The sequence below is a fragment of the Erpetoichthys calabaricus genome, chromosome 1 (genome assembly GCF_900747795.2).
Source record: "Erpetoichthys calabaricus chromosome 1, fErpCal1.3, whole genome shotgun sequence".
NCBI classification, from domain to species: Eukaryota; Metazoa; Chordata; class Cladistia; order Polypteriformes; family Polypteridae; genus Erpetoichthys; species Erpetoichthys calabaricus.
Window position 1 is genome coordinate 321,732,292 of NC_041394.2, and position 18,905 is coordinate 321,751,196.

The following is an 18,905-nucleotide window of genomic DNA, read 5'->3' on the forward strand; positions in this document are numbered from 1 at the left end:
ATGTTAGTTTACTTAGAGGTATGCCAAAATTTGGATTATGTTTGTATTTTGTGTGAAAGCAATCAAAAACTATATAATGTTATGGGAAAGTCAGTTAATGGTTTTGAGAGTGCAAATGATAATCTAAGGATAGTATTCAAAGAGTTAGGAGAAGGTGTCTGACTCAGTCATGTATAGGTGAGCAAGGTGCTTCATAGAGTGCACCACCTTATTTTATTTTATTTTATAATATTCTACAGTTCTCTGATATCCAGTGTGATTTTCTATATTGTGGTGTGCTGAGCCAGCAACATCATTTCAAGACAATCCCACCAAATCAACAAGCTAATTAAGAAAGCGAGCTTAGTTATGGGATACACTCTGGACCTGCTAGAAGTAGTGGTGGAGGAGAGAATGAAGATTAAATTGATGGACATTGTGAACAATGCTGCACATCCTCTCTTTGACACACTAGCATTGACTTTTAGCCATCGAATTAGGCAGGAGAAGTGTGCTAAGAAACTATTGGGGCTCCTTCATACCAATGGCAATAAATCTTTATAGTGCCTCACTGTGGCTGCTCTGTTGTCTTTAGCCAGACCAGAAGTTTTCTTTTTCATTTTTATAATACTTTGTGAATATTTCAAGGAGGTTCTTGTTGCTTATTTTATTATTTCTTGAACTTCTGTAAAAAAACTTCATTTCCCTCTTGGGACTATCATAGACAAATTCAATGAGCTATTCTAATAATGAAAGGAGGGTCTTTATTTCACGCATGGAGCCATACAGTACAGAGAAGGCATTGACTGACCTTACAGTTGCCATTTAGCTTGTTAAATGCAAAGTTAATTGCAAATGTGAGTGACTTACTTTTATTCCCCATGTGAGTTACTGATAAAAAAATAGCTTTAATATATATTAGAAATTTACATTGGGCTGTTTTGCCATAGTTAATGTGGGTAGTGGAAGAAGGTTGTATGGTTTGTTTTTATGCTGGAGTTGTCCTTGTGTGTTTTTATTTCTTTTTTGGAATGCAGTGGTTGTACTATTGCATTGCTCACATGAATATATTTTGACTTTCTTGTGTTAAATAAATGTTTTTAATGCAAAACTCAAATGCTAAACTGTATTTTTATTTATATTTTAACAACACTGGGAAGTTGCATCAGCCTGGAGATGAGTTACCAACAGTATGAGCTGGTATTCCATCATACAAATGAACTTTTGCAATGGAGGATGCAATTAGTTAATAATTAGCTCTTTCAAGGTGGATGTCAACTTTTGTCAAAATCCAGGGGTATAGGATGGTAATCAGCTGTAAACTGTGACAAAACTCACCGTTATGTTTTAGTTCGACTCTCTTTAAAGTTAGCTTTGTTGATTTGACCGAGATTTCCTGTGCATGCATGAGTAGCAAAGAGCAAACACCCCCTCAAATGGCATTGACATCTGGTGAAAGACCAAAGTGAATACGCAAAACAAAATACTCTGTGGACAACATTTTGTGTGTCATATCGCTGAGTCAGCCTCTTAGTTGTCGGACTTTGATGTAAGTGATCTGGAGATCGAAAACAAAAGTGAAGGGACCAGCGTCAGCTGATTGTGGTGCTAAACACACAATGCTAAACACGTGTAGCTAATGGACCTACACCAACGTTCACCCGGGAGGAGTGCCTCTTACGATGACAAAAGGTACAAACCAGATTGTGTCACACTGTGATCATTACTGCTGCACGAAGACAGCCAGACAGCTGGCCCATCTCGTATTCATGCTGGTCATTGAGCTGCCACCGCTGCTGCCAGAGTTGCTGAACGGGCGCCGACAGCAGCGACAGCATGCAGCAAAGGACGTTTTATAATGATTTCTGTGTGAAACCATTGGTTTGTGTGCTTTTCAGAAAACTGGAAAAATATTCAGCCATCAAAGAGTTAATCTGCTATGTCTCACATCATGAAGGCCTTTGAGAGACGGGTCCTGGACTATATGAGTCCTCTTGTGGTAGACCACTTGGACCCACTGCAGTTTTCCTATCAGACAAAGATAGTGGAGGATGCAATAATTCCATCTGTCCCATAAGGCTTATTCTCAGCTGGACAATGCTGGCAACACTGTGAGGATTATGTTTTTTTTTTATTTCTCCATTGTTTTCAATACCATCCAGCCATCTCTGTGAAGGGGTAAATTCAAAGACATGCAGGTAGATGAGGCTGTGGTGTCTGAATAATGGACTATCTGTCAGGCAGGCAATAGTTTGTGAGACTCAAGGACTGTGTTTCTGATACGATGTGATCAACAGTGAAGCACCACAAAGAACAGTTCTATCTTCTTCTCTCTTCACTCTGTACACCTCTGACTTTAAAGATAATGTCACCTGAAGAAATTCTCAGTTGATTCTGCACTTATGAGGTGTATTGATAAAGGACATGAGACTATAGGAGGTGGAGAAATTTGTTTCTTGGTGCAAAGAGAATTGTCTGAAACTTTACATCAGAAAAATGAAGGAACTGGTTATTGACTTATTGATGGTCACTGTTCAGGAAGCAGATGTAGTGGTGGTTTACTCATACAAGTGTCTTGGGAGTCCAGTGAGACTTAAAGGTTTTCCAATGTTGTTTCTTGTCCTAGAGTGTGTGTATATACTCCAGTTTCTGTATTACATCTTGCCTGAAGAAGGGGCCTGAGTTGCCTCCAAAGCTTGCATATTGTAATCTTTTTAGTTAGCCAATAAAAGGTGTCATTTTGCTTGACTTTTCACTATATTCATAATTGCTAACAAGGTATCTATCTAGAAAAATAGTAAGCCTGCCAAAGTCGCTGAAGAATCCAACTAGTGCCTCAAGAACAAGCCACCCTTCTAAGGACAGCAAGCTATCTAGAGAAGTAATATAAGAATTCAGCAAGAATTCAACTGGTTTGTATTGGCCAGTGGGTGCAGCATTACAATATAGTGTGATAAAAAGCATATAGTTACATAACATAAAATTTTCAAATCCAATTATTCCATTTCATGATCCAAAGATTAAATCTAGCAGGACTGGGTGTAGAAGGATGCCAGTCCAGCACAGGACTTGAGCATAAATGTGCAAAAAGTAATCAGCAAAATATTGATTCTTCATTATGCCTTATTCTGTAAATTGCAGGCATTATACTGTAAACGGGCGGCACGGTGGCGCAGTGGGTAGCGCTGCTGCCTCGCAGTTGGGAGATCTGGGGACCTGGGTTTGATTCCTGGGTCCTCCCTGCGTGGAGTTTGCATGTTCTCCCCGTGTCTGCGTGGGTTTCCTCCGGGCGCTCCGGTTTCCTCCCACATTCCAGAGACATGCAGGTTAGGTGGATTGGCGATTCTAAATTGGCCGTAGTGTGTGTGGGTGTGTTTGTGTGTGTCCTGTGGTGGGTTGGCACCCTGCCCAGGATTGTTTCCTGCCTTGTGCCCTGTGTTGGCTGGGATTGGCTCCAGCAGACCCCCGTGACCCTGTGTTCGGATTCAGCGGGTTGGAAAATGGATGGATGGATGGATACTGTAAACATTCAAACCGAGTTTCACATATAGTTAAACACTTAAAAAATGAAGAAAAGAATAAGACAGCACTTCTTCAATTTTCCACAAACACAATGAGAAATCTAATCTTTACAATATCACTAATAATGATTTTCAAAAAAAAAATGAAAACAAAAAAACAATGTAAACAATCAAACAATTATTTTTTCGTCAACAACAGGACAGCATTTCATAAGTAGCAAAGTTGATAAATGTGGTCAATCCTGAATATATCATAATTTTGAAGCAAAAGCATGAGTAATTTTGTCGTGACTGAAGACTCGATCTAATGCATCTGACGTATCACAACGGATTTCCTCAACAGAGCTTTTGCAAGAGAAATAATTTTGGCAAGCCTCTCAGCAGAGAGATATTGCATTTATAGGAAACAAAATTAACATTCTGAGTTAGTTATTTTTAGCAAATGTATCCGATCTTTTAATTAGAATTTAAACAGTTGCAGATTACAGCCTTGGCTGAGCCCCATAATTAACAGTCAATTACATGTCACAGATTGCACTGAAACTGATGAATGAAAAGTAGGTCTTTATTATCTAGTATAACGCTAAATAATGATTGCTGTGCTTGTGTAGATGACTCTGAATACATCTATATTTTTTATTATTTTGTTGTTCCTTTCAGCATATTGCAGAATAACAATTAGGAGACAGAGATAGAAAGATTCAGGAAATCCCATAAAATCCCAACATTATATGACACCACAATTTTCTATTCAGGACAAAAATAAATAAATAATATGAGAATGTTAATAAGTCAAGTGTGTTCCATCAAAATCCTCTCTCATTTGGGTTTAAACATGTTATGCAATTAAAAGCTGTTTAAAATTCATCTGCTGGATATAGCTCTTATCATAAAATTCCAGAAGCCTATTATAGATTGTAACCTCCAGACATATAGGCCGCTCCACTCAGAATTAAATGAGACGCCTACTGCTGTATACCACGGATAGAAGCCCACAATTAGATGACCTGATGAAATCAAATGTTTTGATGTAGAAATACTGCAAAGCTGGAATGCAAGAACTTCAAATTTTGTAGCCTTTCACTTTGTTACCATAGGTTCAAATGTTGATTTTATATGATTCAGTCTAATGCATACACTGGGGGACATTTTTCTTTCTCCTTGGCTTTCTTTCTTCTAACTATATCTGTTTCTATTAGTAAATGTCTATTGCCCAGAGAAGTCATTTGAAGGTCTCACTTACATTAGTTTGCTTAATAAGTTGCAGTACCATTGAGATTATGGGTAATAAATCATTAGAGCCCAATGACTTATTCCCTTTTTAATGGATATAATGATGCAAGTGTTCTCTGGTGTTCTCTTACCACGAAAGGTGGATTCTTAAACAAGAAAAAGTTAATGTGAAAGTAATAATCATGGAAAACATATTCTATTAGTCCATATCTTATGTTAGTGATTTTAACTACTATCTAGTTTTTGACAGGCGTGGAAAGGATGAAAACAAGAGATGATCTGAGAAAAAAACATAACATTTGTAGACATCTAAGCAACAACGTCAAAGTCTAAGCAATGGTTTCAAAAGCTGAAGGTAATTATTAACAAATGAAGATTGGTAAATGGACTATCATTGACTATTTCAGAGGACTGGGAACTGAGCTAAATCTTTAAGTGGGGGTAGTTTCATGACTTAGTCTTGCACACTTCAGAAAACCCATGGTGGAAAATTAAGTTAACATTACAGTTAAAGAAGAAACTGCCAATTCCATATTCAAGATGAGATGTCTGACCAGATTGTACTGAGCTCATGATGAAAATCCTTAAGAAACTTGAGTGAAACATAACATTACATGCTCTTGAGACATGGACTTGAAGGACAAAATCTTTGTTAGAGATGTCTGAAATGTGGAATCATGGAAGAAGTTGAAGACATTTAAAAATTGAAGTGTGTATTATTCCTTTTACCTTTTTACTGTAAAGGCATTTAAAATTATTACCTGTATGAAAAACAAATCAAACACTTTAAGCATTGATCAGTCTGAAGCGAGGGTTTATTGCTAGACACACACAAATGCCCTACGTCCCGCTAGGCTCCTGCTGCAGCTCCTAAGATGTGTGTTTGCTCATTGCATTGAGCAGGCAGCTTTTATAAGTTCACACATACATCATCACTTATCTCTTATAAGGTGTCATTTCTCTAAATGAACAAAATGATTTTAAAAACTAACAGAAAAGCTAATTTTGAAACAAGCCCTATAAGCAGCTTTGTTTGTACAAACTACAGAAAGAAACTTAAGAGTCTTAACATTGCTGCTGCAGTATTCGTCATAAGTCAATGTACAAACTGAAACAATAGATAGAAATTAACAAACATAGACTAAAGCAGTTATGAGCTAATAATACAAATATGGGCTCAAATAAAATATATCAGGACTGCGTCATGGTTACAAAAACAATTCAACCCTTAGTACTCATCCTCCAAGATTTTAACACCCCAGAACTTTACCAGTTCCTACATAAAGTACCAATTATGCTCCAGTGATCCATTCGTCTAGATCTGATGTAGATATGAGATAGAAAACTTGGTACAAACATTGTGTACATACTGGATTCCAGTACTAAAAGTTTCATAGCATTCATATTTTGCATAAAACATTCCCTTCATTTTGGCTCTTGGTTTGATTTGTAATGAAAAAACATTAAAATCGCTTTGAATTTCACCCTTCATCTTTGATGATGGACCACCGAGTGTAAATTTTAATTCTTGTAGGTCTGGAATATATGGTAATGTATAAAGGAAAAAGGGATAATACTTAAATCCCTTCCACTTTTTCCCACAATTCAGATATCTATGATATCTGCAAGTCCCCATCCTTCAAATGACCAGTTTCATCTGACTGGGAGAGTTTGGAGTACAGAATCACAATCATAGCTAACCTACTTGAACAGGGCTGTGCACCTAAAGTGTGAAGTTCAGGCAGGCAAGAACTGACCGTTGTCTGATAGGAAGAGGTTCATGCCTTGTTTGAAACCTCCACATAGACAGCCACCATCTAGCTCTTAATCATTTGACTTCAAGTCACAAAGTAAAAAACCATCACACTAAAGAAGAAAAGTGCGTAGTCAGGACAAAGATAACTTCAACGAGGTCAACAGACAAAAGAATGATCATTTTGTTTGCTCAGACCAGTGGCGTGAAGCAATTTCTTCACTGAGAGTAGCAGAAGTCAAACTCCATCGGGGTGCTGGATTACATAGAAGCCTTCAGCTAGGTGCACTAATGGTCAGCCCCACAGCAGGGTTTCTGGCCAATGGTGCCTTCATCCAAAGTGACAGACTCTCTCTTTCTGTCGCTCTAAGCCTCTGCTGTGCCTGTTCCTCCCATGTCACTCACCAATTCAGCTACCCGTCCTTCCTTTTGAATTACACAGCAGCATTCTTTACTGCTACACCAAAGGAGTTCTCCTTCTGTTCCATGAGAGAGAAGGGTGCGATATAATCTAGCAGCCTCAGTTTAAGCCCAGCTACTGCTATCTCAGGGAAGAGAAGCAGATTTGGGGGTTGCCCAGAACAATCACTTAAATGGGGTAACCAGAGCAACTTAAAAGTTTATACTTACAGCTGGCACCATGAACTGCAGGACACCTAAAAGCACATTTGACCACCACTAGTCCATCCAACAAAGGAAAATGAACCAACCCTTATTTAAATCTATCTAAATTCCTCGTTTGCCAAATGGACTAATACTTCATATTCGATCATTGAAAACCTGCTTTAAAAACCTGGAAACCCATGGAAAGACAGTAAAAAAAGGTCGATAAAAATAACAGAACAATTTTAAACATTTCAAAAACACAAAACTGGACTTGAAATATTTTATCAAACCCCACATGCAAGTCCAGACTTTACATTGTGACCCCTTTCTGAACTATTAGATGAAACATATTTTGATCACATCAGCTTCTGTTAGATGACTTTAGAATGATGTTCTCATCCTGATTCAGAATAAAGGTTTATACCTTGAGTCAAAAGCCATGCTATAAAGCTGACTGTCAGCACACAATTTGAGTGTGTTTGTGAGCGTGTGTGTGCATGCGTGTGCATAAGTGTGTCAAGTAAAAGGATGGGCATCCCATCCAGAAGTAGTTCCTCCTTGGAGCCTGTAGCTATCAGGGTCTCACTCGTCATGACTGAAGAGAAAACGGATGGATTGAGAATCATTAGCGGTCTCTTTTATTTCCTTAACCATCAACCTAAATGAATAATGAGATACATGGCAAGTCAAAAGCTAACTAAACAGTTTCAAATTCAATTCGCTCCTACCAATTTCTTAATTAGAAGGCAATTTCTGCTATTAATGAAACACTCTGTTCAATTCTATGGCTTGCTTATGCTCTCATGCTGCCACATCACACACTTACAAAACTGTTTTGTTCTGTGAAATCAATATTTCTCAAATATCTAATATTTAATTAGGATGGTTATTGTATTCTGGACACACAAGTGCAAAGGGATTAAGTTGTCAAGTCATCCATTGTCTCATTTTGCATCTCATTATTGCTTACAGAAAAAAAGGGTTTTGAATTTTACAAAGCAAGATCATTACATTTAAGGCAAAAGACGTATGGCAGCAGAAATGTGTTATTAATTAAAATGACTGGAAGGAAACCAACAGCTTCTTTAGGATTTCAGATTGACATCTGTGAACTAATAGTTAACCAAAAAATAAGTCAAGGGCAAAGCATGTTTTTCCTAAAAACTAGTTATGAAAACTCTGTGGTGGGCTGGCGCCCTGCCCGGGGTTTGTTTCCTGCCTTGCGCCCTGTGTTGGTTGGGATTGGCTCCAGCAGACCCCCGTGACCCTGTAGTTAGGATATAGCGGGTTGGATAATGGATGGATGGATGGATGGATAGTTATGAAAACTAAGTAAAAATAATAGCAAACGTTAATCAAGAAGATTGAAAAGAGGGCGTAGCTATTGTGATTTCAGCAACACAAAATGGCAAAAAACAAAAAGCAAGGCAGATTGCTCACTGCTGCTTTTTCTTTGTTTCGTACAACAAATGGAGGAGACGTGTTGTGCGCTCAGAAGGAATGAATGAGGTCCTAATGGGAAAACAGGGCACTTAGACTAATGAGGAAAGCAGGACATGGTAGTCACCCTTTTGTAAATGTCCCCGCAGAACAAAGTGCCTAAAACCTTAATTTGTGAATAAAGACACTGAAAATCAAAGGGAATCAATTTAACTTAGAGTGGTAAATCTTTATGGTTGCATTTGGACTGAAAATGCAAAAATTTAAATGGTTTGTAGGTTCTTTTCATTTTTTTAAACAAGATTTTGAATTCTAAATGCATTTTTATAACATTATTTACTTCTGTTGTGATGTGAGATTTTACATATAACTTGATAAATATTTTGTATGTCTTTATTTGTAATTCAGGCAAAGCAATGTAATTTAGTGTTTACCACCCCCACCCCCCCCCCACCCCACCCCCCCTTTACGACTGAGCCTCTTTGAATTTTACAACACAGTTGGGAGAGGATGTGCCTTAAACCAGTTTGGCGAGTGTTTCTCTACTAAAGTCTTTCAACCCCCCTGCAAGGAAGCCAGGTTACTTTAACATATGGTCTTGGGGGGTGGCAGGTTTTAAGATGTTGTATTCCCCCGTTGGTCTGAGGTGTGGCTGTTTGGAATTGGCTTGTGTCAGATGCTTTTAAGTATCATGCATGTCCTATTGGCTGTAGGGGTTGGACAGATAATTTAGAAATCTGTTTGTTCAACCACATTCTCTCTCTCTTACCAACCAACATATGATGACGAAGTATCTCTCTCTTGCTAACCTGTGATGATGAAGACAACACAATGAAGAGCACAGTTTAGCAGCCATTTTGAACAGACATGTGGCTGAAAGCTGAGCACCAATGATGCCTTAAGTAGAGACATTTAAGTAACTACAAGTTTGTGTGCCGCCTGAACTACATATCACTGTTTAATCAGGTTGTATGGTTGCCAATATTCAAATGTACTTTGCATTTTGTTATTATTTATGAATATTATCAGTAATACATTATTTTATGTGTAACTTAACTTCTGCTTGTCTTTTTACTACATCTAATTGCCTGAGGTTATAGATATAGAAGGGAAGGTGGGGATAAGTTATATACAATAATACCTTATAAACAGTGGTACGTCTGTGAGATTAGGCATTCTAAGGCTACATATTAATAATACAATAGGGGAAAGTAGAGCAATATATATTATTCTACCAAGACAAAACAACTTCTGATATACATTTCTGTATGAAAATGTACATTTAAAAAATCATCAAATTACTTTAGGTATATCTCATCCAACCTTAACATCCTGTTTTAATCTGATGGTCCCAACTGTAGTTCACTGGTTAATGAGTGTTTTCATTATTATTATTTTTATTATTAAACCTCACAGGTTCACAGAGATTAAAATATACTGATACACAATAGCTTTCCAAGACACTCTTGAATAAAATGTCCCACTCATGATTTTCAACATGTTCATCAGCCCACGGGAATAATTACTCTCCTAGAGAATATATTTATATTAGATATTGTTTCATAGCGCCTCATGACTTTTTTGAAACTAATTACTAATAATTCAAGATTAAGTACCCAGCAACAAATGTTTTATAATAAGATAAAGTGCCCAAGAGAAAAGTAAATTTAATTGCTGTTACTTAAATATTTTCCTTCTTAGGTAATCAGGGGAAAGCATGTAGAAAGGTCACTCAAGCTGAACACCCGGCATGTCCTTCTTGGAACCATTTGTTCCCATTAACACAGAGTGCAGTGTATTCTTCCTTATTCTGGGGCTCATCAACCTTCACTTTGCTAATTAGGGATTTAAGCAGGTTTTTTTTTCAAAAGGTGCACATTAAATGAATACAAAGAAGAATACAATTTGTATTATTATGCATACTCCCTTTGTGATTAATAAAGTATCTATCTATCTATCTATCTATCTATCTATCTATCTATCTATCTATCTATCTATCTATCTATCTATCTATCTATCTACTGTGATTCCATTATGTGTACGGAGTTATTGTATCGTGTAAATACCATTAAAATGATGAACACTACAAAGATGATTACTCGAAAAATAAAATATCAGTTTATCTGCAAAAAAGTCCATCTAACTATCCATTGCCTTCGTCCTCTGTCTCCAGATCAGTGCTCCATGCAGCTGGCAAGTGACCTGTCTTTGGGGAAATGTAAACTCAGCAGACTGGACTCACACAGTTTAACACAACCTAAGGCACTAATTATTCTAACAGTATGAGCTTGGACAGTAGGAGGAAACTGGAGATCCTCAAGTAAAGCTCTTTGAGGAAACAACAAAAGAATATGATCAAATTGGAGCATATGATATTATTTATCTTGACTTTCAGAAAGCATTTCATAAGGAGCCAAATGAGAGGTTGGAATTCAAACTAAAGAAGTGGGAGTTCAGTTTGAAGTTTTTAGTGGGTGCAGAATTGGCTCAGACACAGGAAGCAGAGGGTGATGGTATGAGGAACCTCTTCAGAATTGGCCGATGTTAAGAGTGGTGTTCCACAGGGGTCAGTGTTAGGGCCGCTGCTATTTGTAATATATATAAATGATTTAGATAGGAATATAAGTAACAAGCTGGTTATGTTTGCAGATGATACCAAGATAGGTAGATTGGCAGATAATTTGGAAATCATTACAGAGGGACTTGGACAGCATTCAGGATTGGGCAGCTTTGTGGCAGATGAAATTTAATGTCAGTAAATGTAAGGTATTACATATAGCAAGTAAAAATGTTAGGTTTGAATACACAATGGGTGGTTTGAAAAACGAGAATACACCTTATGAGAAGGATTTAAGAGTCATAGTGGACTCTATGCTATCAAATTCCCAACAGTGTTCAGAAGCCATTAAGAAGGCTAATAGAATGTTAGGCTATATAGCACGATGTGTGGAGTATAAGTCCAAGGAAGTTCTGCTCAACCTTTATAACACACTGGTGAGGCCTCATCTTGAGTACTGTGTGCAGCTTTGATCTCCAGGCTACAAAAAGGACATAGCAGCGCTAGAAAAGGTACAGAGAAGAGCAACAAAGCTGATTTCTAGGCTGCAGGGGTTGAATTATGATGAAAGATTAAAAGACCTAGGCCTTTTCAGTTTAAACAAAAGAAGATTAAGAGGAGACATAACTGAAGTGTTTAAAATTGTGAAGGGAATTAGTACAGTGGATCGAGACTGTGAGTTCATCCAGAAGCATGGGGACACAGTTGGAAATTTGTTAAGGGTAAATTTCGCACAAACATTATGAAGTTTTTCTTCACACAGAGGACCATAGACACTTGTAATAAGCTACCAAGTAGCGTGGTAGACAGCAAGACTTTAGGGGCTTTCAAAATTCGACATTTTTTTAGAAGAATTAAGTGGATAAGACTGACAGGCTTTGTTGGGCTGAATGGCCTGTTCTTATCTAGATTGTTCTAATGTTCTAATGTTCTAAAACCATAAGGAACTGGGCAAAACATGGCCTAGTCAGAAACTGAACCAGAGCACAAGCTCCTTAACTGCCACACTATGCACTGTGGGACCTTATTCACCAGGAACAATTTTACCGATAAAATATAAAAATTATGGAAGAAAATAACAGTAGGATAAAGTGTCCAAACATTTTATGGATTAAGTTTAATAAGGAAAACTGTAGTGAATGAGGAATGATATACATACAAATCGGACATTACAGACAAAAAAAAACCTTGGACTCACAATTAAAATGGAAAGTGATTATTTAAAATCCTAAATTTTCCATTTTTTTTTATGATTTTATATGCTTTGTTAATCCATCCATCCATCCATCCATTGTCTCCCACTTATCCGAGGTCGGGTCGCGGGGGCAGCAGCTTGAGCAGAGATGCCCAGACTTCCCTCTCCCCGGCCACTTCTTCTAGCTCTTCCGGGAGAATCCCAAGGCGTTCCCAGGCCAGTCGAGAGACATAGTCCCTCCAGCGTGTCCTGGGTCTTCCCCGGGGCCTCCTCCCGGTTAGACGTGCCCGGAACACCTCACCAGGGAGGCGTCCAGGAGGCATCCTGATCAGATGCCCGAGCCACCTCATCTGACTCCTCTCGATGCGGAGGAGCAGCGGCTCTACTCTGAGCCCCTCCCGGATGACTGAGCTTTTCACCCTATCTTTAAGGGAAAGCCCAGACACCCTGCGGAGGAAACTCATTTCAGCCGCTTGTATTCGCGATCTCGTTCTTTCGGTCACTACCCATAGCTCATGACCATAGGTGAGGGTAGGAACATACATCGACTGGTAAATTGAGAGCTTCGCCTTGCGGCTCAGCTCCTTTTTCACCACGACAGACCGATGCAGCGCCCGCATTACTGCGGATGCCGCACCGATCCGCCTGTCGATCTCACGCTCCATTCTTCCCTCACTCGTGAACAAGACCCCGAGATACTTGAACTCCTCCACTTGGGGCAGGATCTCGCTACCAACCCTGAGAGGGCACTCCACCCTTTTCCGGCTGAGGACCATGGTCTCGGATTTGGAGGTGCTGATTCTCATCCCAGCCGCTTCACACTCGGCTGCGAACCGATCCAGAGAGAGCTGAAGATCACGGCCTGATGAAGCAAACAGGACAACATCATCTGCAAAAAGCAGTGACCCAATCCTGAGCCCACCAAACTGGACCCTCTCAACGCCCTGGCTGCGCCTAGAAATTCTGTCCATAAAAGTTATGAACAGAATCGGTGACAAAGGGCAGCCCTGGCGGAGTCCAACTCTCACTGGAAATGGGTTCGACTTACTGCCGGCAATGCGGACCAAGCTCTGGCACCGATCGTACAGGGACCGAACAGCCCTTATCAGGGGGGCCGGTACCCCATACTCTCGGAGTACCCCCCACAGGATTCCCCGAGGGACACGGTCGAATGCCTTTTCCAAGTCCACAAAACACATGTAGACTGGTTGGGCAAACTCCCATGCACCCTCCAGGACCCTGCTAAGGGTATAGAGCTGGTCCACTGTTCCGCGACCAGGACGAAAACCACACTGTTCATCCTGAATCCGAGGCTCGACTATCCGACGGACCCTCCTCTCCAGGACCCCTGAATAGACTTTTCCAGGGAGGCTGAGGAGTGTGATCCCTCTGTAGTTGGAACACACCCTCCGATCCCCCTTCTTAAAGAGGGGGACCACCACCCCGGTCTGCCAATCCAGAGGCACTGTCCCTGATGTCCATGCGATGTTGCAGAGGCGTGTCAGCCAAGACAGTCCTACAACATCCAGAGCCTTGAGGAACTCCGGGCGTATCTCATCCACCCCTGGGGCCCTGCCACCAAGGAGTTTTTTGACCACCTCGGTGACCTCAGTCCCAGAGATTGGGGAGCCCACCTCTGAGTCCCCAGGCTCTGCTTCCTCATTGGAAGGCATGTTAATGGGATTGAGGAGGTCTTCGAAGTATTCCCCCCACCGACCCACAACGTCCCGAGTCGAGGTCAGCAGCGCACCATCCCCACCATATACAGTGTTGACACTGCACTGCTTCCCCTTCCTGAGACGCCGGATGGTGGACCAGAATCTCCTCGAAGCCGTCCGAAAGTCGTTCTCCATGGCCTCCCCAAACTCCTCCCACGCCCGAGTTTTTGCCTCAGCAACCACCAAAGCCGCATTCCGCTTGGCCTGCCGGTACCTATCAGCTGCCTCCGGGGAAATTCATGAGGGGAAATTGCCTTTTCCATGACTTTTGTAGGCCAGAGAGCAGGGTCAACCAATGTACAGTGTTCAAGGAGCAATTTTCAAGAGCCAAACGGAGCACAAGCCCTTCTGGCAGTACCAGGATTTAAACCACCAGCCTTCCATATACCAGTGGAGATCCTTAGCCTCAGAGTTCATAGCAAGGGAGCGTGACACTACAGAGCTGTGGCAGCAATGCACAGAACTTTTATGAATGTTTACTAGAAGATCGCTTCCTGATCTGTTTCTTTCATGCATGATGTCATGATGGTATCCAGCTAGATTTGCACCAACATGCATTAAAAAAAAAAAACTTGCAGTAGTTTTATTTGAGGGATACATTAACTAAGCCATAATGATAATTCTATGAGTACAGTCACTGTATACATAACACTGAACCCTGTGAGGTGGCAGCACAGCACCATATGGCTAATTTGTATGCATACATAGCTATGTGCTATGCTTACCAGTCAAAACAAGCTTTAAAGAAGATCTCTCCTTCCGAATCAGAATGAGACCCAGTGAAAAAATAGTAATAACAGCAAAAGGTTTATTACTGTTTACAAGGTGTTTCTAGCTTCTTGATCAAAGAAAAAAGTGGAAAATATCTGTACAGATCGATTGGAAACAAAATAGTTGTTACAGCTGTGAACAGAGCCCCAATTTCAAAAAATGGAACGAGTAAGTCCCATGCCAATTTATGCTCCAAGACTGGAACTCTGTGAGTGCAATGGTCCATTTATTTATTTTAAATTATTGCTAGTTTGTGACCATATATTGTACTTTGTTTTTTGCTTATCCTTCCATTTGCATCTTTTGTTGTCTGAGGCCCAGATCACATTTTTGCCCACAATAATCAGTCTAGCATAATTGGCAGATGCTTCCTTAGTCCTCAGGGACACTTAAAACACAATTGGACTAATAAAATCCATTCAAAAGTAGTTCAGTTTCTCCTTCTTCATTGAACTCAATGCATTTCGTGGAGTTTAGGGAAGTTCCGAACATTTCCATGATTTCGCGAAACTTACAACAAACAAACTTACAACATGGGTATGATGTTAAACTGCATCCGACCCTGCAAGTGATCCTCCAACTTGCAGGGAAATCATGGGGGTTGGTGGCAGGATTGGTACTCCAGCTACTGTGAAAAAAAACTTCACACAGCTCCAAGACGACAGAAAGGACTCCTTTTTGCTCTCTGCAGGAGTAGCTCTGCTGCAGCCGCCCATAGGAAGGCTGCTCGCATCATGAAGGGGATGGGGGAAAGCCCTCAAGAGCCCCATCCCCGGAAGAGTCAAAACCGTTGGAGAGGCAATAGTGTCAGATCTGTTGGGGATCAGAACTGGTGTGGTGCTGAGGTGTCACCAGCTGAACGACAGCACTCGGGGCCCAATTTGAGGCAGCCCATACGGGTAGGCGCGTGGAACTTCTTGCCTCTCCGGCAAGATTATCATCTTCCTCTGCTGTTGGAGGAGCTGCGTAAACTCTGCATTTCAGTGGCGGCACTCTCTGAGGTGTACAGACCGGGGACTAGCCAGATCTCTGTAGGTGGATACACCTTTTATTGGTCTGGAAGCTGTGATGGCTGTCGTACTCGGGGAGTAGCTGCTGCTGTAGTGGATTGTCTTCTTCCGATGGTGTTCCGATGTCACTCCTTTCAACGAGCATATTATGAGACTCAGATTACGGCACTCCCTGGGTGCCTTGTCTGTAGTCTCAGTGTATGCTCTGACCGCGGTGAGTGATGTCTCGTAGAGGGAGACATTTTATTCGCAGCTTCGCTCGGTGGTTCATGGGTGCCCATGAGGTGACACTCTTTTGGTCAAGGGTGACTTCAATGCAGCCACTGGCACTGGCAGGACTGACTATGAGGATTGTCTCGGTCCCCATGGGTCTGGTGACCGTGGTGAAAGTGGCTCCATGTTCCTTGACTTTGCAAAAGGTCAGGGGCTGCAAATCGCTGGATCCTGGTTCCAGCGCTCAGAACCGTGTTGTTGGACTTGGTACTCCAATACTGGTTGTGCGGTGAAGGAGATCGATTACATCCTCGTGGGCAGGCGCTGGAGGCTCTTGCAAAACTGCAGGGTCTACAGAAGTGCCCAGTTTGTGAATTCTGACCACAGATTTGTTGTTGCTACTCTTAGGATCCAGCTTAGGTCGAGTAGGTTACCACCTACCAGGAAAATGAGCCTGGACTTGGCCAGACTCCAAGACCAAGCTATTTCTAAGAGGTTTGCACACAGTTTGTGTAAGGAACTTGCAGATTTGGGTACAACTGACAATCCTAATGTGATTTAGGAGACCTTCCATGACAAGACCCTGAAGGTTGCTAAGGGTTGTGTTGGTGTTACCAGTGTTCCCAGAAGGAGGTGTTTCATCTCACAGGGCACCCTGGATATCATCGAGAGGAGTCGCAGCGCACAGCTCAGTGGCAACTCTAGTCGGTACCAGGAACTGAGAAGGATGGCTGCGAGGGATCTGAGGGCAGATAAAAAGGTGTTTGTTAGAGGAATCTGTGAGCAAGTGACCCATGTCCTGCTTACAGAGGAATCGAAGTATTACGCCCATCTGAATCTGTTCCTTGGAGAGTCACAGTCAGGGCGGCTGATGGAACGGTCCTTAGAGATAACACTACAGTTGTGACCTGCTGGGCTGGCTACTTTGGCCAGTTGTTCAAAGCTGATCCTCCGGCTAGGACATTGGATATCTCTGGGTCCTTGAGGCTGATCCTCCAATTAGTTGTGAACCACCCAATCTCACTGAGATTTCACAGCTGAAGGGGGGAAAGGCTGCAGGGATCTGTGGTATCCGGGGTGAACTTCTCCAGGCTGGTGGTAAGGCTGTCCTCCTGGCATTGCAAGCAATCTTTGCTTCCATTTGGGAGACTGGCATCATCCCAACTGACTGCAAAACGGGACTGGTCGTTCCTATCTGGAACGGGAAGGGGAATCGTCTGGAATGCAGTTACTACAGGGGAATAACACTCCTCTCTGTGCCAGGTAAAGTCCTTCCTAGGGTCGTCCTCAATAGGATCCGTGACCACAACAGGAACAGTTTGGTTTCACGCCTAAGAAGTCTACCATTGACCACATCCTGGCACTGAGGGTTCTCATGGAGTGCATACACGAATATCGGCAGAGTTTCTTTGCAGTCTTTGTCGATGTTCATAAAGTGTTCGACTCAGTTGATCGAGTTGCGCCGTGGGACATCCTGACGGTTTGCGGGATCCCTTCGAAGTTGCTGGATATCATGGCCGGCCTGTACACTGGTACTGTGAGTGCTGTGCAGAGTGGAGGCAGAACCTCTGTGTTTTTCCCAGTTGATTCTGGGGTTCATCAGGGGTGTGTTCTTGCTCCTACTCTGTTCAATGCTTGTATGGACTGGGTGTTGGGCAAGGTTGTGGGGTCCAGCAGCTATGGGGCATCTGTTGGTGAAGAAATATTCACGGATTTTGACTTTCCTGACGGAGCTCTTCGTGGAGTCAATGGAGGATCTGATCGGGGATTTCGAGAGACTGAGCATGGAGTCTGAGTGTCTGGGCTTGCGAGTGTCCTGGATAAAAACCAAGATTGAGGCCTTCAATGACCTTTTGAGCACAGCCATCAGCAGTATGTCTATTTGCGGAGAGAATGTCAACCTAGTTGAGAGGTTTACTTACCTTGGCAGTGACATTTATGCCTCTGATGACTCTTCCTATGAAGTCAGTAGACGGATTGGGAGAGCATGGGGGGGGTCATGAGGTCACTGGAAAGGGGTGTGTGGCGCTCCCGATATCTCTGCAAAAGGATGAAGGTCCAAGTCTTTAGAATCCTGGTGCTTCCTGTCTTGCTTATGGTTGCGAGACATCAACGCTATCCAGTGACCTGAGATAAAGACTGGACTCCTTTGGTACTGTGTCTTTTCGGAAAATCCTTGGGTACCGTTGGTTTGACTTTGTGTCAAATGATCAGTTGCTCATGGAGTCCCGAATGAGGCATATTACCTGCATTGTGAGGGAGCGTCAGTTACGGCACTACGGCCATGTGGCACATTTCCCCGAGGGTGATCCAACTCGTTGGATTCTTATTGTTGGGGACCCGAGTGGCTGGACCAGACCAGGGGGTCGCCCATGTAACACCTGGCTGCGGCAGATAGAGGGTCATTTCTGGAGGGTAGGACTGGACCGTGTGTCTGCCTGGGGGGTTGCTAACCGGGATCCCAAGTTGTTTTGTCGTGTAGTGGGTGCGGTAACACACTGTACCGGCACATGCTCCTCAACTTGACTTGACTTGACTTGAATAAATTGCGATTTAAAAAAACATACTTTTGTTTATTTTTGGGCTAGGGTGTTTGAAGGTTTCCCACTCCCACTAAGTGATTTTTGTAGACCTGGGACCTTTGAAGAATGTAGCATTCAGGCCTTTCATTGAAGAGTGAGTTTTTTATTGTATTTTTAGGCCTTAATCATAATATTTTTGTGGCTGCCATGTTGTTTATAGTTTCATTTTTAGTTACCTGTCATTGTGTTGGTTGGCATGTAATGCTATTGGGCAACTACTATAAACGTGGTGCTACAGTCTGTTAAATAGCTTAGCTTAAAATCTTATTTTGTGAAGATTAGACAGGAAAATAAAAACGCACAGTGTAGGACTTTTGACATTGCTTT